A 23,019-nucleotide genomic window follows, 5' to 3' on the forward strand; every position below is an offset into this window, starting at 1 on the left:
GTTTCAGTTTTTGCCCAGTTTTTGCCCTTTAGCTCAGATCCAGCCCTGGTCAGTCAGTGAACAGATAAATGGACTGCAATCCATGAGGAAAGCGCCACGCCTAGGAGAACAGGCTCGGCTAGTCTGGTTTCAGTTCCATTGCATGCAGGTGGATATGGTTCTGATTTCCTGCCTCGGAGCTTTACTTCTGCTTTGGATGACGTGTAAATTGCAAAACAAAAAAATTCTAGGCAGATCAGCAAGGATTTTAAAGGTCGAGGCTAACAGGGGAGAAGGGCTAGGGGGGGTTTGGAAGTCCTATCCTTTACTTGGGTGAACTGGGAAGATTGGTAATAGGGTCAGCGTACATGTCTATTAAAATACCCCCACTTACGCAGTAGAAGTGGCATTTGCACGCATAGGTGCGCATCCATTTAAAATTGTGCACGCGGCAAGACTATTTTATAACATGTGTGCACGTTTGTTATAAAATAGCCGTGACCCAGGGGCTGGGAGAGAGAGAGAGGCGAATGAACTCCCAACTGGGAGCAAATTGATTCTGGCTCCGACAGAGCCCCAGCTGCGGGCAGCCTGAACCTGCCCCTGACCTCATCAGCCGCTGGCATGTTGTCATCAGCCGCTGGCATGTTGCCGAAGCCGCGTACGCCAAAGGGGCACACGACTTTGTTTAAATTGGAACAAGATCAATATCTGACATCTGATTGCTGTGGCAGTGGACTCAGTACTTCCTTTAAGTAAGTCCTCTCACTCCTATTTATTTCTTTGGGGCTTTAACCTTTTTCTCGCATGGGGAAGAAGAGGAAAGGGACTGTTCGAGTATTCCCCTCCATCCCTACAGTTCCTCCCTCCTCCGTATCCCAGTTGACGATTGATGGGTTTCTACAGCCAGTGGGGACCAGCACTCCTACAGGGACACCTCATGTAGGCTTGGGGGCCGCGGGGACCTCCATATCAGGGAATTCTACCTCCCTCAGCCCTGATATTTGGTTACCACCCAGGATAGAATCTGTGTATCCAACAGGTTCACAGGAGAACCAAATGCAACCAGTGTTGCACTGGATTCTACTGGGGTGAGGGAACCTGTTCCTTTGGAATCATCGGCAACAACATGAATATTCAATTCCCCAGTGTTATCTTCCTCTGTTGTACTTCCTACTTTGCCGGACATAGCAATGCAGATTACTCTGGAAACATTGTGAACTGCTATAAAAGGATTAGAAATATCCCTCGGGACTAAAATTGAAAATATTTCTAAAGCTGTTAGTGCTATTCAACCTCAGGTCATGGGTCATGATGAAAGTATTAAGGGAAATATGGAACGTATTGTAAAATTGGAAAAGCATTGTGATACATTAGGAAAATGTGATATTGCATTGATTAAAGGGCAAGAATTGAATCAGCATAGGTTAGAAACGTTAGAGAATAACTCAAGGAGATTGAATTTGAGGATATTAAATTTTCCTAAGTCCTCTATTATTTCACCCATAGAGATGCTCAGGAAATTTTATGTGGAGGTACTTAAGGTCCCACAGGATATTATTCCCCCTATTACTAAGGCATTCTACATTTCTTCTAGATCTGTTGAACCTTTGGGTAATGAATCCTTAAGTAACCCTCCCACGCAACCTAATGCATTAGAAAATGTAACCCGTTTACTTAATGATTCACAGATTGATATTGAGGACTGTGCTACACTTCTGGTGGTATTTGCTCTGGAGTCTGATAGAATTTGGACCATGAAAATGTTTTTTCGAGTCCCAGATAAAAGGTTTTGTGGCCAACAGCTAGCCATGTTTCCTGATTTAGCAAGAACCACTCAGATGAGACGGAAAGTTTTTTTGCAAAAAACCCAGTGAGTGTTAAATATGGGTGCCACATTTCTTTTATATTATCCGTGTAAATGTTTAGTTAAAATGGGCAACATTGTGGGGCGGATTTTCAGAGCCCTGCTCGCCTAAATCCGCCCAAAACCGGGCGGATTTAGGCGAGCAGGGCCCTGCGCGCCGGTGAGCCTATTTTACATAGGCTCACCGGCGCGCGCAGAGCCCCGGGACTTGCGTAAGTCCCGGGGTTCTCCGAGGGGGGCGTGTCGGGGGCGGTCCCGGTCGTCGCGGCATTTTCGGGACGTGTCGGCAGCGTTGTGGGGGCGGGTACGGGGGCGTGGCTACGGCCCGGGGCGATCCGGGGGCGTGGCCGCGCCCTCCGTAGCCGCCCCCAGGTCGCGGCCCGGCGCGCAGGAGGCCCGCTGACGCGCGGGGATTTACGCCTCCCTCTGGGAGGCGTAAATCGATAGCCTTGCGCGCGCCGATCCAGGTTTTTAGCAGATACGCGCGGCTCCGCGCGTATCTACTAAAATCCAGCGTACTTTTGTTTGCGCCTGGAGCGCAAACAAAAGTAGGCCTATTCGCGGAGTTTGAAAATCCGCCCCTAAGTATATCTTCTTTGAACCTGACAAGCTAGAGGGATTTTTGCAAAATAGGGAAGGTCCTATACCTATTCCCACTTAATTATTGGTAATAGTGTTCATAAAACAGTGGTACCTTATTGTTTATTTTCTGGTCATATTTCCTTTTCAAATTTTCAATTGGTAGCAGTCCCCCCGTCCCCAATAGAGGTTTCATTAGAACTATTTCCTTTTTTTTTTTCGTTTTGTATAACAGTAATTACTATTTGTGTATTTCTTCATTTGATGTTAGGTATTTCATGACTTTGCACCACACAATATTATTCCGCCAAAATATGAAATTAGAAATAGCCACCTTAATGGAGGAAAAAGACCTCAGAGCCCAAGTGTAACTCTACTCAAAGACTTTGACACATTTACGGGCGAGCCAATCATGGTCTTTAAAAAACCTCCCAAAGTGCCTTTATTAATTATTCCTTATTATTAGTCTTTTTGTTTATTTTCAAAACCATTTTTTGGCGGAATAATATTGTGTGGTGTAAAGATTTCTCTTTTTGAATTGTTTCATGACTTTTCTGAAAATAAAGAATTAAAAAAAAAAAATAGCCGTGTCCCTGGGTGCAAGCTGCACACACGCACATGTGCGCCATGTGCCGATTTAAAAGTTACTGTCTATGTACACAGCAAAACATGATTTATGTGTATAACTCCTATTTTATGTGCAGAAAACATGGTGATTTATGCACACAAATAATGCTTTGTGCACAGAAAGGGTTTTTTTTATACTATCTTATTTTATGTGCAGAAAACATGCTTTATGTGGAGAAAGCATGTTGTCTGTGCATAAAATCTCGACTACAGGTCCTGGCCTGGAACTCTTGCTTCTGTCCCTAGACTGACACTTGCACTGCAAACTTTACTCCACCTCTGACTGAAGTAAAATCTGCAGCGCTAAGAAAACCTGAGTTAAGCCTATGCACCTCTCTGGATTGGGGGTTAGCAGTTAATGCCTTCATTAGCATGAGATTTCCATGCGAAGGTGCAAAGCAGTGCATACAGTTCTGCGCATACATTTTTTGAGCGCAAAGCTTCTTTATTTTTATTTATTTATTTATTTAATTTTATATACCGGCAACCGTTTGCACATCGTGCCGGTTTACAGATAACTTACAACAATGGATATATAGGCAAAGCCTTTACAAGGAACAGTGTTTAACATAGCTCAGAAAACAGAGCAAAAACTAGCAAACTTGTGGAAAGAGGGGTTGGGGTGGTCGAGACAGGGGAGGGGGCAGGGGGGAGGGTGGGTGGGTGAAAACAGGTACAAAAAGGAGTAATATGTACAGGTACAAGAGGAGTAATATGTACAGGGGTCGAGTGATTATTGACGTATACATAGGTTATATTATTGACATCTATATACATTGGCAAATTGACATAGGTTATATTATTGACATATACATAGGTTATATACAAAACTGTATAAGCATGTAGTAAATAAGAAATTGAGGTGAGAAGATGGGAACGGTAGAGCTATGTGTCATATTATGTGCTAGAGGTTAGGTGTGGGGTTTGTAAGTCCTTAGAGGGTATGGGAGTAGGTCCAGTGGAGGGGGTGTTAGTACGGGAAGGTGGTAGGGTTAAGGTGTTAGTAGGTAAAGAAGACGATTGGGGGTAAGCTTGGAGGAAGAGCCAGGTTTTGAGTTTCTTTTTGAAGGTGGGTGTGGAGGTTTCAATGCGTAGGTCAAGAGGCATGGAGTTCCAGAGGGAAGGGCCTGCGAGGGAGAGGGCCCTGTTCGTGGTGGAGATGAGTCTGGAGGATTTTGTGGAGGGAGGGATAAGGGTTCCACGGAGGGAGGAGCGGGTGGGTCTTGTGGAGGTACGAAGGGTGAAGGGTGGGTTTAGCCAGTTGTAGTGTTCATTAATTATACTTTTGTGGATGAGGGTGAGGGTTTTGTATAGAATTCGTGAGTGGATAGGAAGCCAGTGGAGGTTAAAGAGGGTGGGAGTGATATGGTCTTTCTTTTTGGCATTGGTGAGGATGCGTGCAGTAGCGTTTTGAAGGAGTTGTAGAGGTTTGATGTAGGTAGCAGGGAGTCCCAGTAGGAGTGCGTTACAGTAATCAATTTTTGAGAAGATTATAGATTGGAGTACTGTACGGAAGTCCGAGAAGTAGAGGAGGGGTTTGAGTTTTTTGAGGGTTTGTAATTTAAAGTAGCAGCTGCTAAGGATGGATTTGATAAATGGTTTGAAGGTGAGTTGGTTGTCAAGTATGACACCTAGATTTCTTGTATCAGAGAGAAAGTTAGAGGGTTGGAGGGAGAGGGTGTGGAGGCATGTCTGGAGGAGATGAGGAGTAGTTCAGTTTTGTGCGGGTTGAGGGCTAGGTGCATGTCAGTGAGGAGTTGGTTTATGGAAGCGAGAATAGTGTTCCATTTTTGGAGAGCAGTGAGAGCAGAATTAGTAAAAGGAATGAGGATCTGCACATCATCTGCGTAGATGAAGTGTGTAATCCCAAGGTTGGAGAGGAGGTTTGTAAGGGGGAGCATGTAGATGTTAAACAAGGTGGAAGAGAGGGAGGAACCTTGGGGGACGCCACAGTTGAGATTAATAGGGGGGGAGGTGAAGTTGTCAGTGAGGACTGTGTAGGTACGGTTTTGGAGGAAGGATTTTACCCAGGAGAGAGCAGTACCTGATATTCCTATACCGATGAGTGTGTTGATGAGGATGTTGTGATCTACAGTGTCAAAGGCAGCGGATATATCAAGCATAGCAAGGAGATAGGAGTTGCCAGCGTCCATTCCTTTGATGATGGTGTCGGTAAGGGAGAGGAGTAGGGATTCAGTGCTGAGGAGCTTGCGGAAGCCATATTGTGAGGGTGGGAGTATATTGGATTGTTCGAGGTAGTCGGAGAGACGGGAGTTTACTAGTTTTTCAATGATTTTGGAGAGGAAGGGGAGGTTGGAGATGGGACGGAGGTTGGAAAGGTTGGAGGGGTCAAGGGAGGGTTTTTTTAAGATGGGTTTGACCACGGCTTGTTTCAGGGAGATAGGTACTAGGCCGTGTTCTAGGGAGCAGTTAACGATTTTGGAGAGTGAGGTGGCTATGGTTTTGGGGATAGAGAGGAGTAGTTTAGTGGGGATGGTTTCTGAGGGGTGGGAGGAGGGTCTCATCTTTTTTAAAATATTTTCTATTTCTAGAGATGAGGAGGGTTCAAAAGAGGAGAGGATGGTGGGTGTATGAGGGGTGGGGGGGTAATGTAGCTGGTGAGGGGGGAGTTTTTGGTGTTGGGGGTAAATTTAGCAGTGATGTTGGAAATTTTGTCCTTAAAGAACATGGCAATTTCATTGCACCGGGATTGTGTGGAGGGGACTTGGGTTGCGGACACGTTGGGTTTGGTAAGATTTGAAACTAGAGTGAATAAAGCTTTAGGGTTGAATTGGAGGTGGTGAATTTTCTTGGCATAGTATTCTTTTTTTGTTGTTTGAATGGCGTTTCTATAAGCATGCATGAGTTGGTAATAGATTGTTTTTGTGGCGGTAGTGGGAAATTTGCGCCAGTGTCTTTCTGCTGCTCTAAGCTGGATTTTTTGGGTTTTGAGTGTCTGGGTGTACCAGGGTTTTTTGGATGATTTGGTTTGTGTGATTGTTTTGTGAATGATTGGGCAAAGATTGTTGGCGATTTTCTGTGTTGTTTCTGTCCAGGAGGATATAGCCCGGTCTGCTGTCTCCAGGTCAAGGTGATTTGGGATGTTGGAGCAGGCGGAAGTGAGGGTATCAATAGAGCAGGTTTTACGATATTGGAAGGATTTAGGCTGGGAGGGAGAGGAGGTCGGTGAGGTTTGTAGAGAGAGGGTAGTGTTAATGATGGAGTGGTCGGACCAGGGGACGGGGAGGCATGTGGGGGGGCGGATGACATTGATGAGTGCATTAGTGAAAATGAGGTCAAGGGTATGACCTGCTTTGTGGGTAGGGGAGTGGATAATTTGGGTAAGGCCCATGGCGTCTAACGATGAAATGAAAGCTTCACATGATGGGGATTGTGGGGAGGAGTCAACATGCAGGTTAAAGTCGCCAAGGAGAATCGTGGGGATGTCGGGAGAGAGGGAGACGGTGAGGAGTTCGATGAGGGGGGAGGGGTCTTTTTCTAGTAGCCCAGGGGGGGTGTATATAAGGCAAATTTGTAGTGATTGCGACTTGAAAAGGCCTACTTCATATTGGTTGGGAATATTGCAGGTATGTGAGGTGAGCTTGAGTTCTTTTTTTGCATCGGCAGTAAAGGTTGTGCACAAAACTCCGTGCATGCAACTACAAGTAACACTGTGTGCTCTGCTGAGTGCACCTTATGACATCAAGCCCATAGTAAATTGAAAGGATTTGCTGGTAGTGACACGGCTCATTATGGCTCTGAGTTTTTCCATGTAGTCAAGCTTGGCTCACACAGGGCTGGGAAGACGGTGGTTTTCTACAGGCCTTAACCCTGATAACAATACACACATAGAATGGTTTGTAATCTCTTTGCTACAGAACTCTTGCTATGCTATTAAGACAAAAATCTGAAACTCAGCTCCGGAACTACAAAATGAAATATTAAAATGTAGGAAAGTATATAGATGAAGTCTGTATGTCCTAACAACAGAGTGGAGGATGAATCGAATATATTACATGCCCGGTTTGCATACATAATTAACACAAACAACCAATCGAAATATACAGTAAAACCTCCAGATCATCACTCATTTACATGTTTCAAAGTCTTTCTTTATCAAAAGGCACAAATGTTTGTACAGATCTGGGTCAGCAATGTCAGGTCAACATGTCCCTGAAAACATTCATCCATCCTTCTTCAGAAATGTGAACAGGTTCAGTAATTATTGAGCTCCCTTATGTGGAAGGGTTGCAGAATATTCAAGTGTTGTCATTCTCCCCCCCATCTGTTCTAGTACAACTCGAGAATGTCGCATAGCTGAGCCTGTCTGGCAGGCTACACTGGGGACCTAGGAGGCCGAATGTTTGTGTTTAGAAAAGGGAAGGGAGGGATACGAGGTGAGATCTTCTGTGCTCATCTACCCAGAATGGGGACATTTTACTAAGGAAGAAGATGACAGAATCTGTCCTGGATGGGGAATAAGCTCTTATGCTCCGTGGTTGGCAGCCGGGCAGTATCCTCAGCAAGGGGAACAGACTTAACTTTCACCAAAATTGCTGCACCCTCTTCTGAAGTCATTGCATTGGCTCCCTATCCATTCCTGCATACAGTTCAAGTTTCTCTTCAGGGGCGGTTTTATAATGAGGCAGGGTGAGGTGGCTGCTTCAAGCGGCAAGATTCTGAGGTGGCAAAATTGCCCTTGAAACCTTCCTGCCACAGCCGCCTCACCTTCATACCTAGGAACGCTCCGGATTTGGCCCAGAGACTCTGGAATTCTAAAGGAATTGCTAGGTCTCTGGGCCAGCAGCAGAAAACTCTGGTGGCATACTGAAGGGGGGGGGGGGGGAAGACGGGGGACGGGACTTTATTTTCCCTTCCCACCCGGTGGCAGAACTGAAGAAAGCACATGGCCGCTGGCAGTGTTCCCTATTCTGCACTCATGGGCTGCTGGGCACAGTTTGTCACCCTCCCCGCACCCCTGGGCGCAATAAGATTGGCGGGGCTGAGGAAGGGGAGAATGGGCCCATGGCCGCCGGGAGATCCCAGCCCCCCTGGCAGCCCAATTGAAAGAGGCCCCGGCGACTGGGGGATCACATCCCACCCGGAGGCCAATAGTGGAGGCACTACAGCTGCTGGGGGATTGGGTCCTGCCCAGCGACCCAGCTAAAGGAGGCTCCGTGTTGGCAGGGTATCAGTCCTGCACACCTGCTAAAAAGATCATGTGTGAATGTGTGTGTGTGAGCTTGTGTGTCTGAGAGAGAGGAAGCATATGTGTGTGTACGTGTAAGCATGTGTGCTGAGAGAGAGGAAGCGTGTACCTGTGCTTGAGAGAGAGGAAACACGTGTATATGTGGGCTTGACAGAAAGGGAGCGAGTGTGTGTGTCTATTTGTGTGCAGGAATGAGTGGAAGCCAGCATGTCTGTATGCCTGACAGAGAGGGAGCCAGTGTGTGTGTATGAGAGGGTGGTGAGGTGTGTGTGTGTGATGACTCAGACGAACTGAACGAAATCACTGTGAACCTGGAAGATGTAGTAGGCCAGATTGACAAACTAAAAAGTAGCAAATCACCTGGACCGGATGGTATGCATCCTAGGGTTCTGAAGGAACTAAAAAATGAAATTTCTGATCTATTAGTTAAAATTTGTAACCTATCATTAAAATCATCCATTGTACCTGAAGACAGGAGGGTAGCCAATGTAACCCCAATATTTAAAAAAGGCTCCAGGTGCGATCAGCGTAACTATAGACCAGTGAGCCTGACTTCAGTGCCGGGAAAAATAGTGGAAACTATTCTCAAGATCAAAATCGTAGAGCATATAGAAAGACATGATTTAATGGGACACAGTTAACATGGATTTACCCAAGGGAAGTCTTGCCTAACAAATCTGCTTCATTTTTTTGAAGGGGTTAATAAACATGTGGATAAAGGTGAACCAGTAGATGTAGTGTATTTGGATTTTCAGAAGGCGTTTGACAAAGTCCCTCATGAGAGGCTTCTACGAAAACTAAAAAGTCATGGAATAGGAGGTGATGTCCTTTCGTGGATAACAAACTGGTTAAAAGACAGGAAACAGAGAGAAGGATTAAATGGTCAATTTTCTCAGTGGAAAAGGGTAAACAGTGGAGTGCCTCAGGGATCTGTACTTGGACTGGTGCTTTTCAATATATATATATATATATATATATATATATATATATATATATATATATATAAATGATCTGGAAAGGAATACGACGAGTGAGGTTATCAAATTTGCGGATGATACAAAATTATTCAGAGTAGTTAAATCAGAAGCAGACTGTGATACATTACAGGAGGACCTTGCAAGACTGGAAGATTGGGCATCCAAATGGCAGATGAAATTTAATGTGGACAAGTGCAAGGTGTTGCATATAGGAAAAATAACCCTTGCTGTAGTTACACGATGCTAGGTTCCATATTAGGAACTACCACCCAGGAAAAAGATCTAGGCATCATAGTAGATAATACTTTAAAATCGTCGGCTCAGTGTACTGCAGCAGTCAAAAAAGCAAATAGAATGTTAGGAATTATTAGGAAGGGAATGGTTAATAGAACGGAAAATGTCATAATGCCTCTGTTTCGCTCCATGGTGAGACCGCACCTTGAATACTGTGTACAATTCTGGTCGCCGCATCTCAAAAAAGATATAGTTGCGATGGAGAAGGTACAGAGAAGGGCAACCAAAATGATAAAGGGGATGGAACAGCTCCCCTATGAGGAAAGGCTGAAGAGGTTAGGGCTGTTCAGCTTGGAGAAGAGACGGCTGAGGGGGGATATGATAGAGGTCTTTAAGATCATGAAAGGTCTTGAATGAGTAGATGTGACTCGGTTATTTACACTTTCGAATAATAGAAGGACTAGGGGGCATTCCATGAAGTTAGCAAGTAACACATTTAAGACTAATCGGAGAAAATTCTTTTTCACTCAACGCACAATAAAGCTCTGGAATTTGTTGCCAGAGGAGGTGGTTAGTGCAGTTAGTGTAGCTGGGTTCAAAAAAGGTTTGGATAAGTTCTTGGAGGAGAAGTCCATTAATGGCTATTAATCAATTATACTTAGGGAATAGCCACTGCTATTAATTGCATCAGTAGCATGGGTTCTTCTTAGTGTTTGGGTAATTGCCAGGTTCTTGTGGCCTGGTTTTGGCCTCTGTTGGAAACAGGATGCTGGGCTTGATGGACCCTTGGTCTGACCCAGCATGGCAATTTCTTATGTTCTTATATGAGAGGGTGGAGGGAGCGTGTATGTGTATATATGAGAGGGTGTGTATGTGTGTGTGTGTATGAGAGGGGATGTACGTGTGTGTATATATATGAGAGGGTTTTTGTGTATGTATATGTGTGTTTCTATGAGGGAGAAGGCCTGCTCACATGTATGTGTGTGTGTGTGTGAGAGAGTTCCTGTATATAAGTGTGTGAGAGAGGTTAAAGTTTGTGCACCCTCCTCCAATTTACGACAATCTCAGGCGGACTGGAAATCTAAAGTTCCCAGGTATGGAGAGTGGGAGATTTTTTTTAATCCTTGTTAGTTTTAATTATTGGATGTAATGTGTCTACTGTTTTGAAATATTTTATTAGGGTTTGGTAATATTTTAAACATTTTTATGTGTTTTTAATTAGCTGAATTTATCAGCAGATTTGACATTCTTTTTATTGGTTTGTTTAATGTTTTATATTTCTTGAGTGTGTTTGCATTGCTTACAGAGTTTGGCTTCTTGTGATTTCCGGTTCAGTTTTTGTCTGCACGTTTCAATTTATATTTTATGATCTCTTTATTCTGTATTATTTGAGAGTCTATCTGTGTTCTGCTTGTGTGACTGGGGCTTTAGTTATTCTGCTAGCATGTAGTTTCTGTGTAGGGATTTACAACAACCTGGCTTTAATCTGTTTTCCTAATAGAAAGTGTATTGGTGTTTAGGGGCTGATGTAATATTTGCAGTATGGCTTTTTCATAGGTTGAGTGCTGGCAGTTATGATACGGAAGGCTTACTATATTGGCGTTGTAGTTCAGTTTATTCTTGGCTTTCTGTGGGCCAGGTCCACACCCAGTGCACTTTACCTTTGGCCCAGTACCATATGGGATCCAGTAAACTGCCTTGATTACTTTGAGAAAGGTGGGGAAGTTAATACATTTTAAAATGGAAAAGAGTGCATAAGTTTTAATTATGTGGGGAGGGGAGGGAAGGGGGAATGAAAGGCTGTAAGCTCTAAGGCATCTACGTACCTGGGAACATTTGACTTCCAGTCATCCTGAGATTACCATGGATTAATGTGTGTGTGTGGGGGGGGCGGGGCGGAGGGCAACTGCACAGTGGGACCGGATGCTCACAAATTTGCTCTCACGAACACTCTTACATGTTCACACTTACTTTCACTGCTCATTCTCTCACATTCTCACATGTCCATTTACACCTTTACTTCTGCCATTCTCTCACCAACACACACCCACACTCACTCACATCTCTCCCTCTTCCATGCACACATGCCCGCTCACTTGCACTCAGCTCTCTCCTTCTCACCTACATACACTCTCAGATCTCTTCTTCCTACACAAATACACACTCACTCTCTCTCACAGACATGCTCATTCATTCTCTCCCCCCCCCCTTTCAAAACACACTAGCAGCAGCAGACTCTAACTTGGGCTCCTGGAGCAGCAGCAGCCTCTTCCTTCTCCTCCTGCGCTGCGGAAGTGGACGCTGCCTGTTTCTTACTCCTCGTTTGATGCACGGGCAGGAAATCACAATGTCGATTGGCCGAGGCAAACAGGATGGGGCGGGCAAGTGGCTGGATACAGGAAACAGACTGTGCAGGAGCAGGTGGTGTCACGAGGAAGTGAAGTTAAGAGTTTAAAAGGTCCGGAGATGGTAGAAATCACTGTCAAGTTTCTCCTTTTTCAGCTGCGCAAAACCTTTCTTTTTTCTGGGTCCAAGCAGATTGGTTTTGCTGCAGCACCCGGAGATTTCCGGTATTGGCCCGGAGACCTGGTCAGGTATGGGCATCTAATATCCTTGTATCAGCCCTAAGAGAGAGTGTGTCACACACCATTCACCAACCTCTCACACCCCCAGGGGGCAGATCCTGGAGAAGGGTGGGAGGCAGGAGTCCTATTTCTAGACCCAGGAGGTGGGGCAGCCAAAGGCCGCTCCGCCCCATTAAACATTTCTCCGGTGCCCCCTAGTGCAGACGCTGAAGACTAAGACCAAAAAAAAAAATAACAGGCCCGAAAATTGAGTGGTTAGAGCAGTGAGCTGCAGGCAAGGGAAGCCAGGGTTCAAATCCTTGTCAAGTCACTTCCCCCTCCATTGCCTTCCCCCTGCCCTGGCCCTCAGTGATTTCACCTGCACCGGGCTGGGGGTGGGGGCATCATTCATCCTTTGCCTCAGGCAGCAGATTGCCTTGAGCTGCCCCTGCTCCTCTTTCTTACCTACAAATGCCTGTGCTCTGCAGCACCTCACTCCCTCTCCTCCCTTATCTCTCTTTCTCTGCACTCCGCTCGTTGGATAAGTCATTCCTATCTGTGCCCTTCTCCTCTACTGCCAATTCCAGACTCCGTGCTTTCCACCTGGCTGCGCCGTGTGCTTGGAATAGCATCCCTGAACTGGTGCGTCATGCTCCCTCTCTCGCCGTGTTTAAATCCCATCTAAAGACCCACCTTTTTGAAACCGCTTTTAAATCTTGTGCCTGATTGTCTGCTTTTAGGCTTAACTAACTTTCTTTTCTTTTTAACCATTGTTTTTCTGAATGAAATGCCCCAATATTTAGTGTTATTAGATTGTAAAACTCTGTTGAGCAAGGGCTGTCTTTTTGTATGTTTGTACGGCGCTGCGTATGTCGTGTAGCGCTACAGGAATGTTAAGTAGTAGCAGTAAATAATTGGGTAGATTGGGTGGGACAACTGGTCTTTTTCTGCCATCGTCTACTGGGTCAGGATAGGAAGGGAAAACTCTCAGCAAGCAAGAGCAGCATCCAAACAATTCCAGGTCAACACGTTTTCTGTGCTTCTTGGGAAAACATTTAGAGCTAACCACCGGATGCTGGGTAAAGCGACTGGTTATCGGGGCAAGGGTTGCAGAATCACAGAAGAAACTGGTAAAGCGTGTGGTTAGGGCACTGGTGCACAAACCGGTTTTCAGTCCCCTCCTCCGAGAGTTTTCAGGATATGGGCACTGACTGCGCAGAAGATAAATGTGCAAGCCTTGCGGATCGCCCCCCGCCTGCATATTTCACTGTAGATATCCGCTCCGGCCTGTCGGGTGGGGCCAGCGCCGCTGGAATGGGCAACAGCTGCATGCAGAGTCCAGGAGGCAAAAAGCCCGTGAGAGGGTGGAGTAGAAAGGAGGAAGGGAGAGAAACCGAAGCTGAAGAAATATGGGCAGCAACGCAGAAACTATTCAAGTCCAGCCCCCCCCCCACCGCTTACAATTATTGCTGGCAGAGCGCCAGAAGAGAAGTCGAGAAAAGGAAGTTTGCCATGAACGTAGCCTTTCCCTCACCCCAAACCGATGCTGGCTCGGATTTCACACGTAAGCCATCCAGACGCACAAAGGGCTTGTTTACCTGTTTCCGAGATTAACTCAGAAGGAGGGGGAAACCTAGCCCCTGACTCCTTCTCACTGCTGGGACGGCCAAAAACAAAGGTAAGTGACTTATCGTCCCCACCCCCCGATTCTTCTTCCCTTCGCCCAGCAGATGCTCTGCACGTTTCTTCGGTTTAGGCTCTCCAGATCCCCCCCCCCCCCACCGTGTGCTCTTCTGGCAGGGGGCAGCGAGGTCAAAGTAGTAACCGAAAGCTTCCAGACCTTGTGCGCTACGAGGAAGTCAATGGGAAAAAATAGAAGGGTTCGCTCGTACTAATGTCAGTGAAAAATTGCAATCCTCCTTGTCTACCAGAATAATCCTGAACCTGGCTGGAGAGGTGAAATGGGGTTTAACTTCCAGGCTGGACCCTAGGCTGACAGAAGTCCCCTGCTGCCCCTCCCCCACATAGGCAGATCTCTGATGATCTGTGGTGCAAATTCTCTTGGCAATTTTCTAACACCGCAAATAAACTTATGCGTTGCCGAAGCAGCCAGGTTACGCCAATACGCAACAAAATTTACATGCATTATAAGTTTGTGTTGAAAATGATCCCTGAAAATCAGCAGAATGTACGTAAATCTAAACCGCATTAAAGGATGTGCCGGTTAGGCGCACACTTTTATGCACAAAATCTCCGGGCAATTTTCTAACAAATCATTTACGCCTGGAAACCAGTGTTTTAAGCCCATAAATAGGCTTTGAAGATGTACACATGTTCTGTTCTGGCAACCTTCGTTGTTTCTTGTGCTCATGTTTACACATTTTATCATCATTACAATTTTGCTAGAAATCAAAGTAAGAACAGGTAAAAGTGTTGTCTCCTTTTTATATGCACTTAAAGGATACAGTATTACATTTACTTTTATTTATCTATAAGCTGCTACCCAGTTGCTGTAAACTCAATATTAGAAATAACTCTGAAAAGTTAATTGAAAAAATGTTTTAAGCAAATTCAGTAAAATAATATTTGGTAGCCTTCATCAAGAGTGAAAACATTGCTTTTTGTTTTAAGTGACTCATGTTAAATGCATCTGAAATTCACTTATGTAGAGGCTAGAGAAACACTGCCTTGCTATATTCATATTTTGGGTTATTTCTCAACCGTACAAGTAGCTTCATGACTCTGCAGGTTGTACAGTTTTTGGCTGGACTAAAAAAACAAAACAGCTTTTACCAATCTACAAGGTGCCTGTTTCTTTACTGAGAAAAATGTGGCAACAAGCATTAAAAATAAAAAAAAAAGTATCCAGCTAGTCCCTTCTAAAATAAACCCACCCTAGACATCACAACCAGTCAATCAGTCAATACCTGAACCCTGGCTGGCCTTGCCAGCTGGAGGGAAGTGTTTATTCCAAGTGCCGCTGATGTGCTGGTTTGTACAATATTCTTCCTTATCCTGATTTCTTTGGATTCTGTATGCTGTGGGATATTAGGATGTATGTCTGTAAACTTCTGGGGGAGGCCAGCTTCTATGTGCTCTCCACCCTGCATAATTTGTTGGCTTGAATATTTTAAATTCCTGAGAGAAGAGTGGAATTTAGGCTAGGCTATTACGACCATCAACAATGCAAATGTGTGATATTTTTTTTTAATTTCTTTTTAGTGGATTGTCCTTTCACAGCTCCTGCTGGGCAGTTTATTTTGTAGACTTGGTATCCAGAAGGTAAAACTCCTGAAATATAAAAAAGTTAATTGAGCTTTGCTAATGAAGATCCATTAGATGATATTTATTTATATTACCTTAAATTTTAAAGCAACAATTCATTAACCAAAACATTTTCTTTTGTTTATTTCTCAGTGACGTAGCTAGAATTGATTTTTTGGGTGGGCACAAGGTTAATATGGGTGGGCTGTAGGCATGCAGGTCTACTAGTTGTTTTCTTATTGATAAATAATGCCATATACTCATATACTGCACCCTAGCATGGCTAAGTAATCTGCAACAGCCAATATTAATCATGTATGAAACTTTAAAATAATTTACCTCCAATTATTTCAAGCCCTTACCAGCATTAAAAATTCCTTATTAATCAGAATTTATTTTATATTTATTGCAGTTTCTAAATGCATAAGTATAGAAAACAATCAGATCCAATCATGTAATAAAACAAAAAATGAATGTATTCTTTCATGAACCATCTTTGCAGAAAACCAGAAATCATCAAACACAATAAAATATAATTAATCATCAGAACAGTTGCAGCACAGAGCTAGGGCAATTCACATAACATGAAAAAAAAAATTCAAATTCTGGTTTCACCTCAGCAAAAAATAACCCTCCACTGCTATTTTGTGAAGTAACACAAACTCTTGCAAAGAAAGAGGCATCTAGAACCTTGCTATACAGTCACAGCACTGACTCTCAGGATTCAAATAACAGCAACCTTATGAAAAAGCAGCAATGCAAATACTACACCAGGCCCTAGAACATTAATACATCACCTACTGGAATAACAGAACAAGCTGGACTACTACAGAGAAACTATATGCGAGCAGAAATACTGCTCTTCAGTCACACACACAGGCAAAACAGAGACCGATCTTTACCTAATATAGAAATGAGACTACAAATTAGAAACATAAAACCAAAATAGCCTGAGAAACTAAAGTCTCTGAACAGTGGAATATTGAAGAAAGAGCAAAATACAAAAATATAAGAAATGCACATTCCTAAAGATGACATATTTAAATTGCTCACACAAACAAGAAGGGAGGTGCAAATAATATGTACACAGTCCACAAATTTTGTAAAAAATGAAGAATAACTTCTTTTAATTTTTCAATTCAATACGGCTCAACCAAAGCTCATTGTAGTATGAAACAGTTCTCAATAAGGTCCCCCAACACGTGTTTCGCATGAGGAACTAATACAGTGTATAATTTCAACCACTGAAAATTTAAACAGAAATAAGTTTTATCAGCAATAATGCAGACTGTGAGAAAGGACAATATTCTGACTAGATGCTGAGACACATACCTTTGTAAATAGTCCAAAAAACTAGAAGCAGGGAGAGCAGGCAATACAGGCTGAAACGGAGCTTTAAAGGGACAAAATTTGGCGCGAGAGAGCTACACCAATCATAGCACACCAACACATACACCCACCGCCAATCAGAAGTAAGAAAGTAAAACGAGAATGGAGCATCATTAAATGAAGTAGTGCCTTTGATCTCATTATTAAGACCTTCAGGGGATAGGCTATTGAGCTTATAGATCCATTTCTGTTCCCTTCGTGTCAAACTTTCAGAGAAATTACCTCCTCGTATAGGCGGAGGTACAACGTCAATGATCACAAACTTCAAATCATTGTCTGTATGTGTGCAACTGACCCATTGAGGGACTGGAGGTGCAGATTCATGGCCGGCTCGAATATTCGAGTGGTGCTCGATCATCCTAGTACGTACTGAACGAATGATCTTGCCTACGTACAGTTTGGGGCATGGGCAAAGGACCACAGACAACCCCCCGCGAAGCACAGGAGGAGGTGAAATTGAGATTATAAACCTTATGAGAAATGGGATGTTCAAATAATGGTGCTGGTAATAACATGGGGACAAATGGAGCAATGTCCGCACAGGGAATGGCCAAGGTGGCTGGACTGACTGGGTGAAGAGATGTCAAAAAGATGAGAATGTACTAATCTGTCTCTGAGGTTACGACCATGTCTAAATGTGAATCGTAAAGGAAAATCAAAACATTTGGGTAAGGTGAGGATGGGCCAATGCCAGCGAATAATGGATGTAAGATCCCGGGTGTGTATAGAGAAGGTTAGGATACAATTAATACATCCCTCAGAGGACCGTTCTTGAGGTAAAAACAATAAATCTCGATTTGCAAAAAGTGCACATTTAAAGGCCTTTTGGAGGACCCAAAAAGGGTACCCTTTCTCTCTAAATTGAGATATCATCTGCTTAGCTTGGAGTAGAAAGTCTAATTTAGATGAACAGAGACGTCGTAGTCTTAACAGTTGCCCTACTGGGATGTTCATTCTTAAATGAGAGGGATGATGACTATCATATTTCAACAGTGTATTATGATCAGTAGGTTTATGAAAAATAGAGGTAGAAAAAGAACCAGAGTGAAATGTGACCAAAATGTCCAAAAAAGGGATTATATGGGAGTTAATGTTGATATTAAACTGACGACTTCTGTTGCATGAGTTTAACCAATCTAGAAACATATAGAATTGTACATCTGTCCCAGACCAGATCAAAAAAACGTCATCAATGTATCGGACTCACATATGAATAAAGGAGGACCAGTGAGAAGGATAAATAAATGATTCATCAAATTTATTGACATAGAGGCAAGCTAGACTAGGCGCCATGGTAGCCCCCATGGCAGTGCCTTGAATCTGTTGGTATATATTGGATTGAAATTGAAAATAGTTTCTGGTTAATGCCAAACGAGTGAGTGTAAGTAAAAATGTTGTGGAAGTACGAATAGGATGGGTGCGGAGATCAAGGGTCTCCTCAATTAGGGTAAGAGCCTCTTCCTGGGGGATGTCTGAGTACAGGGACACGATATCAAGAGTAACCAGAAAAGCAGAGTTAGGAGGTGCTGGGTTGTCATGAAATTGCTAACATCTCAAAATATATATATATATTTTTTTACCTTTGTTGTCTGATCTTTGTATTTTTCTAATCAGTTGGTCCTGGTCTCTCTTTCCTATTTTTTCCCTTGTCGCTCATTTCCTAATTTCTTTTCAGTGACTTTCTTCTACTACTGTCTTCTTCCCTTTCACACATACACGCTTTCTCTCTCAGACTCCCTCACACATTCAAGCTCACATTCTCTGCAGACACACATACAAGCTCTCACTTTCTTTTTTTTTTTTTTTAATTTGACAATTTTTATTGTCTGTACAACACACAGCGCAGAGTACAAAATAGTTATGAAAACTGAACATAATGTGTTAACAGCAATTGAATCAAAAATATGCATCCCCCCATCCTCCCTCCCCTCCCCCCCTCCCCTTGAGAGAGTCTCAGTCCAAACAAATAAGGCCATCTGTCCGAGGCAACGAGCTGTAAAGAAAAGGGTTAGTTACAGCAAAGTATTACATCAAATAATCATTACCAACGATGAGCATGTATCCTACATGGTAGAAAAGAATACGAGGGACCCCAATCACATAATGCTTTAATTTAGTGCTAAAGGAACCTCCAAATTCAGTAGGAAAGAGTGGGGGGATGCCCAGACTCCAACTCTAAGCTCTCTGCCGGCCAACTAGGAGCTACCTAGAGAGTTAATAAAGGGTTTCCATGCCGCTGTAAAAGAAGGAAGGCGTTGATGTTTGATGGCTGTCAGAGAAGCTAGCCTATAATAAGTATATAGTTTCGCCTTAATCTCTGGCAATGTTGGTACACGCTCAGACTTCCAATAGGAGGTGATGAGGCTGCGCGCTGCAATAAACAGTTGAGCGCAGAAACGCCAGTACGATTTAGTTATAGAGTCTGGGAAGATATGTAACAACGCAATCGCTGCCGAAGGAGGGAGATCTATTACTAGGAGGTTACCCAGCCAAATAAAAATCTCCTGCCAGAGATCGGTCAGTTTCGGGCAATTCCACCAAATGTGCATATACATGCCTGTCAAGCCACAGTTACGCCAACAGTTACCATCAAGGTGGGGATAAAACTTATGCAGTTTGTCAGGGGTGTGGTACCAGCGGTATATCATTTTAAAACAATTTTCCTGGAGTTTAGCGGATATCGAACAACGTCTGGCAGCCGTCAACACATCGCTCCACCCCCGTTCACCCAACTGTATCTGTAAATCGGCCTCCCATTGTGAGACAAATGTGCACTTGTCTATTCCCTGCTGAAAAAACAATTGATACAGTTTAGAGGTGACACCTTTAAGTACATCACTGTAGGAGAAATATGATTCTATCAGAGAACGACCAGGTCGTAACAAGTTAGCTCCTTGCAGGGCCCGGATAAAATGAACAACCTTGGCATACACCAAAAAGTTGGGGGATTGAAGGTTTTGCTTAATTGACAACTGTTCCATTGTGAGGAAACTTCCTTGAGATAAGAAATGTCCTATAGTGAGTATGCCTTTCTCCCTCCAAGATTTAAAGTGTGGAGAAGAATGACCCGGAGCAAAGCGCACATTATGAGCTAGTGAGGATTGGTAGAAGTATTTATGAGTCCCTGCCAGTTGTGTACGGGTTTGCCCCCAGATTCACAGTGTAGTCTCCAAGGCCCAAGGAATGCAGTGTACTGGCCTCCATGTAGACCGTGGTTGCTAGGACATGGCTGTTAGGGCCATGTTACCTACCATTGCCTGTTCTAGAACCACCCATTGCTTGGGGAAGCGAGAGTGGTTGAGGTCTATGAATGCTCTCAGTTGAGCAGCGAGGTAATACCAAAGAATATTAGGTACTCCCAAACCCCCCTGCATTTTGGGTAAATAAAGAATAGCCCTGGAAAGTCTTGGAGGTCGCCTGCGCCAAATAAAATCAAAAATTCTCTTTTGCCAATTGCGGAGGAGGGGGGAAGGGAGATACACAGGGAGAGAGGAAAACAAGTAAAGGAGTTTAGGCAGGGTATTCATTTTGATAATGGCAATTCTGCCCAGCCAGGAGAATATACCCTTATTCCAATGGCTCAGGTCTGTAGAGATCTTATCGATTAATGGCTGATAGTTCAGGCGAAATAAGTCAGAAAGCTGGGATGATATCCGAACACCCAAGTACTTTATGTGAGTTTTGGCCCATTTGAAAGGGAATTGGCCTTGCAATGACCGTACTATTGCTGAGCTCAGATTGCTATTAAGCAGTTCGGATTTATCAAAATTGACCTTCAGGCCGGAAACAGCGCTATACCGGTCCAACTCCCGTATGGCCCCTTTAAGGGACATCTTGGGGTCAGTCAGCATTAACAACACATCGTCTGCAAACAATGATAGTTTGTACTGAACTGCACCCAACTCAACACCCTTTATCTCCGTGGATTCACGGATTGTGGTGGCAAAGGGTTCTAGATATAATGCGAACAGAAGTGGTGAGAGGGGGCACCCCTGCCGAGTGCCCCTACCTGTGTCAAAAGCAGGTCCATAACCATTATTCACCTTTACCCGCGCCCTGGGTTGATCATACAATCTTTGGATCCATTGACAGAAACCTGGCCCAAAGGCCATCTTTTGTAGGGTCGAGAATAGAAAGGGCCAGTGGACCAAGTCAAATGCTTTCTCCGCGTCCAGGGAGAGCAATACTGCTGGTTCTTTCCTTCTATGGACCCACCACATTAGATCTAGTACTTTCCGAATGTTGTCGGCGGCCATGCGGTGTGGGACAAATCCTACTTGGTCTGTGTGAACTAGAGACGGGAGATACTTATTTAATCGGAGCGCTAAAATCTGGGCTAAGAGCTTAAGGTCAATGTTAATGAGGGAGATAGGTCTATAAGAGGCGCATTGGGTAGGATCCCTCCCAGGTTTGGCTAGGACCGTAATACCAGCAACATTCGCTTGAGGCGCCAGTTTCCCCTCTGCCCTTAGGCTATTGAAAAATTGAGCCAGTGGTCCAGCAATGACATGAGCACATTTCTTATAATAGACCCTGGACAGGCCATTGAGGCCTGGCACCTTCCCAGGTTTGAGAGACTTAATAGCCGCCAATATTTCCTCTACCATTATGGGAGCTTCCAAAGTTTCCTGTTGAGGAGGAGTAAGACTCGGCAGAGTAACCCCCTTTAGGTAGTCCGTTATGCTATTAGGATGGCCATAAAAAGCGGAGAATGCTTCCCTGATGTCCTTAGAGGCCGTTAATACCTCAGCCTTAGCGTTCTTAATTTTAGAAATGGTATTAGAGGCTTGCCTGGCCTTTAGGCTACGTGCTAATAACCGCCCTGCTTTATCTCCCCCCTCGTAATAGGCCTGTTTTGTTATGTCTAGTGCATGAAGCAATTGTGCATTATCTAGGTTGTATAACTCCGATTTGGCTGCTAATAGCTTCTGGTAACAACGGGGAGAAAGAGTTTGCATATGTTCCCTGGTGAGTAATTTAATTTTATGCACCAAAAGTCATCTGGCCTGTTCCCTTTGGCGCTTGCACGCCGCTGCCCTAGAAAGTAATAAACCCCTAGCATAGGCTTTTGAACAGTCCCATATTATACCAGGGTTTACCTCAGGATCATTATTTAAATCAAAATATTCCTGCAGTTGAGGTGTGAAGTGTTGGACAAAAGAATCATCTTGCAGCAGTGACTCATTCAGGCGCCAAAAACGCTCTCCCCTATCCCTATCACTCATATCCACTTCTAAAGTGATGGGAGCATGATCTGACCATGAAATGGCGTCAATATCAGTCTTGCGGACCAAATTGCCTAATTGTTTATCAATTAAAAAATAGTCAATGCGAAAGTAGCTATCATGAGGAGCAGAATAAAAGGAGTAAGAGCGTGATTTGGGGAAGCGATTCCTCCATATATCCATTAAGGACCAGTCTGCTATAAGGGACTTGAGTTGTTTACGTAATACCTGGGGTGTTTGTGAATGTGTCCTCGAGTTATCTAGCTCCTGTTGCAATGTAACATTAAAATCCCCTCCCAAAATTATATGTCCTTCTGCCTGCTCTAAAAGCAAGCCCCCAAGTTCCATCAGAAAGGAGTCACGGTCCTTATTTGGAGCATAAATAGTCACAAGGATATACACCTGATTGGCCAACCGGACCTTCAGTAAGAGGTATCGCCCCTTTGCGTCTGCTACATGTGAAATGTATTCATGAACTAAGGTCGCGGAGAGCATAATCCCCGTTCCTGTATATTTACTTCCACCCCCACAGCCTGCATGGTAAACATGTGGGTGGGTCCTGTACGCTAATAAATGGCTGTGTTGATTCTTTAAATGCGTTTCTTGAACATAGACTATGTCTGCTCGCTGGTGTTGAAGTTCCTGTTTAAGGAGGAATCTCTTCCTATATGAATTGAGCCCCCCTTAACATTCAGGGATACTATTTTAACCATGATAGATATCTTAGAAAGAAGAAGTTAGCCATGTGACATAATAAGGTTGTACTGTGGTGATAATCTAACCCATTGGAAAGCATGAGTGAGTGATAGAAAACCCCATGCCCCGTACCCAGAAAGACCAGCAAAACACATCGATTAGGAAATACCCTTGAGACTCCATCATGTATAAGTGAGAAACCAATAAGAGTCCGCCCCCTCTTTCCGCAGACCATTTCCCTGGGGCTGCAATAAAAACAGCGCTCCGGTCGGTAGCCAACCCCCCCCCCCCCCCCCCAAGCTCCCTGCGTATAAACTGCGGATGAACTGCTAAATACAGCGGTAAATAACTAATAAAAAGAGTCTAGTAACCCACCCTATGACAAGTGTGCTTCAACAGAATGACTGGC

General features: G+C 44.1%; 1 protein-coding gene and 1 long non-coding RNA gene across 3 annotated transcripts in view; one reads left to right on the forward strand and one right to left on the reverse strand.

The window, feature by feature from the left end:
- The window catches only part of LOC115095891, a 107,129-nt gene that overhangs the window by 81,289 nt on the left and 2,821 nt on the right, over window positions 1-23,019 (reverse strand). The window contains exon 2 of the long non-coding RNA XR_003857903.1: window positions 14,964-15,327. This is a non-coding gene — a long non-coding RNA (uncharacterized LOC115095891). The remainder of the gene's footprint in view (window positions 1-14,963; window positions 15,328-23,019) is intronic.
- LOC115095887 (prominin-1-A-like) overlaps window positions 13,167-23,019 on the forward strand; it is a 156,930-nt gene continuing 147,077 nt past the window's right edge. The window contains exons 1-2 of one of the 2 annotated variants that reach the window (XM_029610185.1): window positions 13,167-13,714; window positions 15,259-15,318. The gene's annotated coding sequence lies outside the window, so the exon portion shown is untranslated. The remainder of the gene's footprint in view (window positions 13,715-15,258; window positions 15,319-23,019) is intronic. The other variant, XM_029610184.1, reaches the window with a different exon arrangement.

The sequence above is a fragment of the Rhinatrema bivittatum genome, chromosome 7 (genome assembly GCF_901001135.1).
Source record: "Rhinatrema bivittatum chromosome 7, aRhiBiv1.1, whole genome shotgun sequence".
NCBI classification, from domain to species: Eukaryota; Metazoa; Chordata; class Amphibia; order Gymnophiona; family Rhinatrematidae; genus Rhinatrema; species Rhinatrema bivittatum.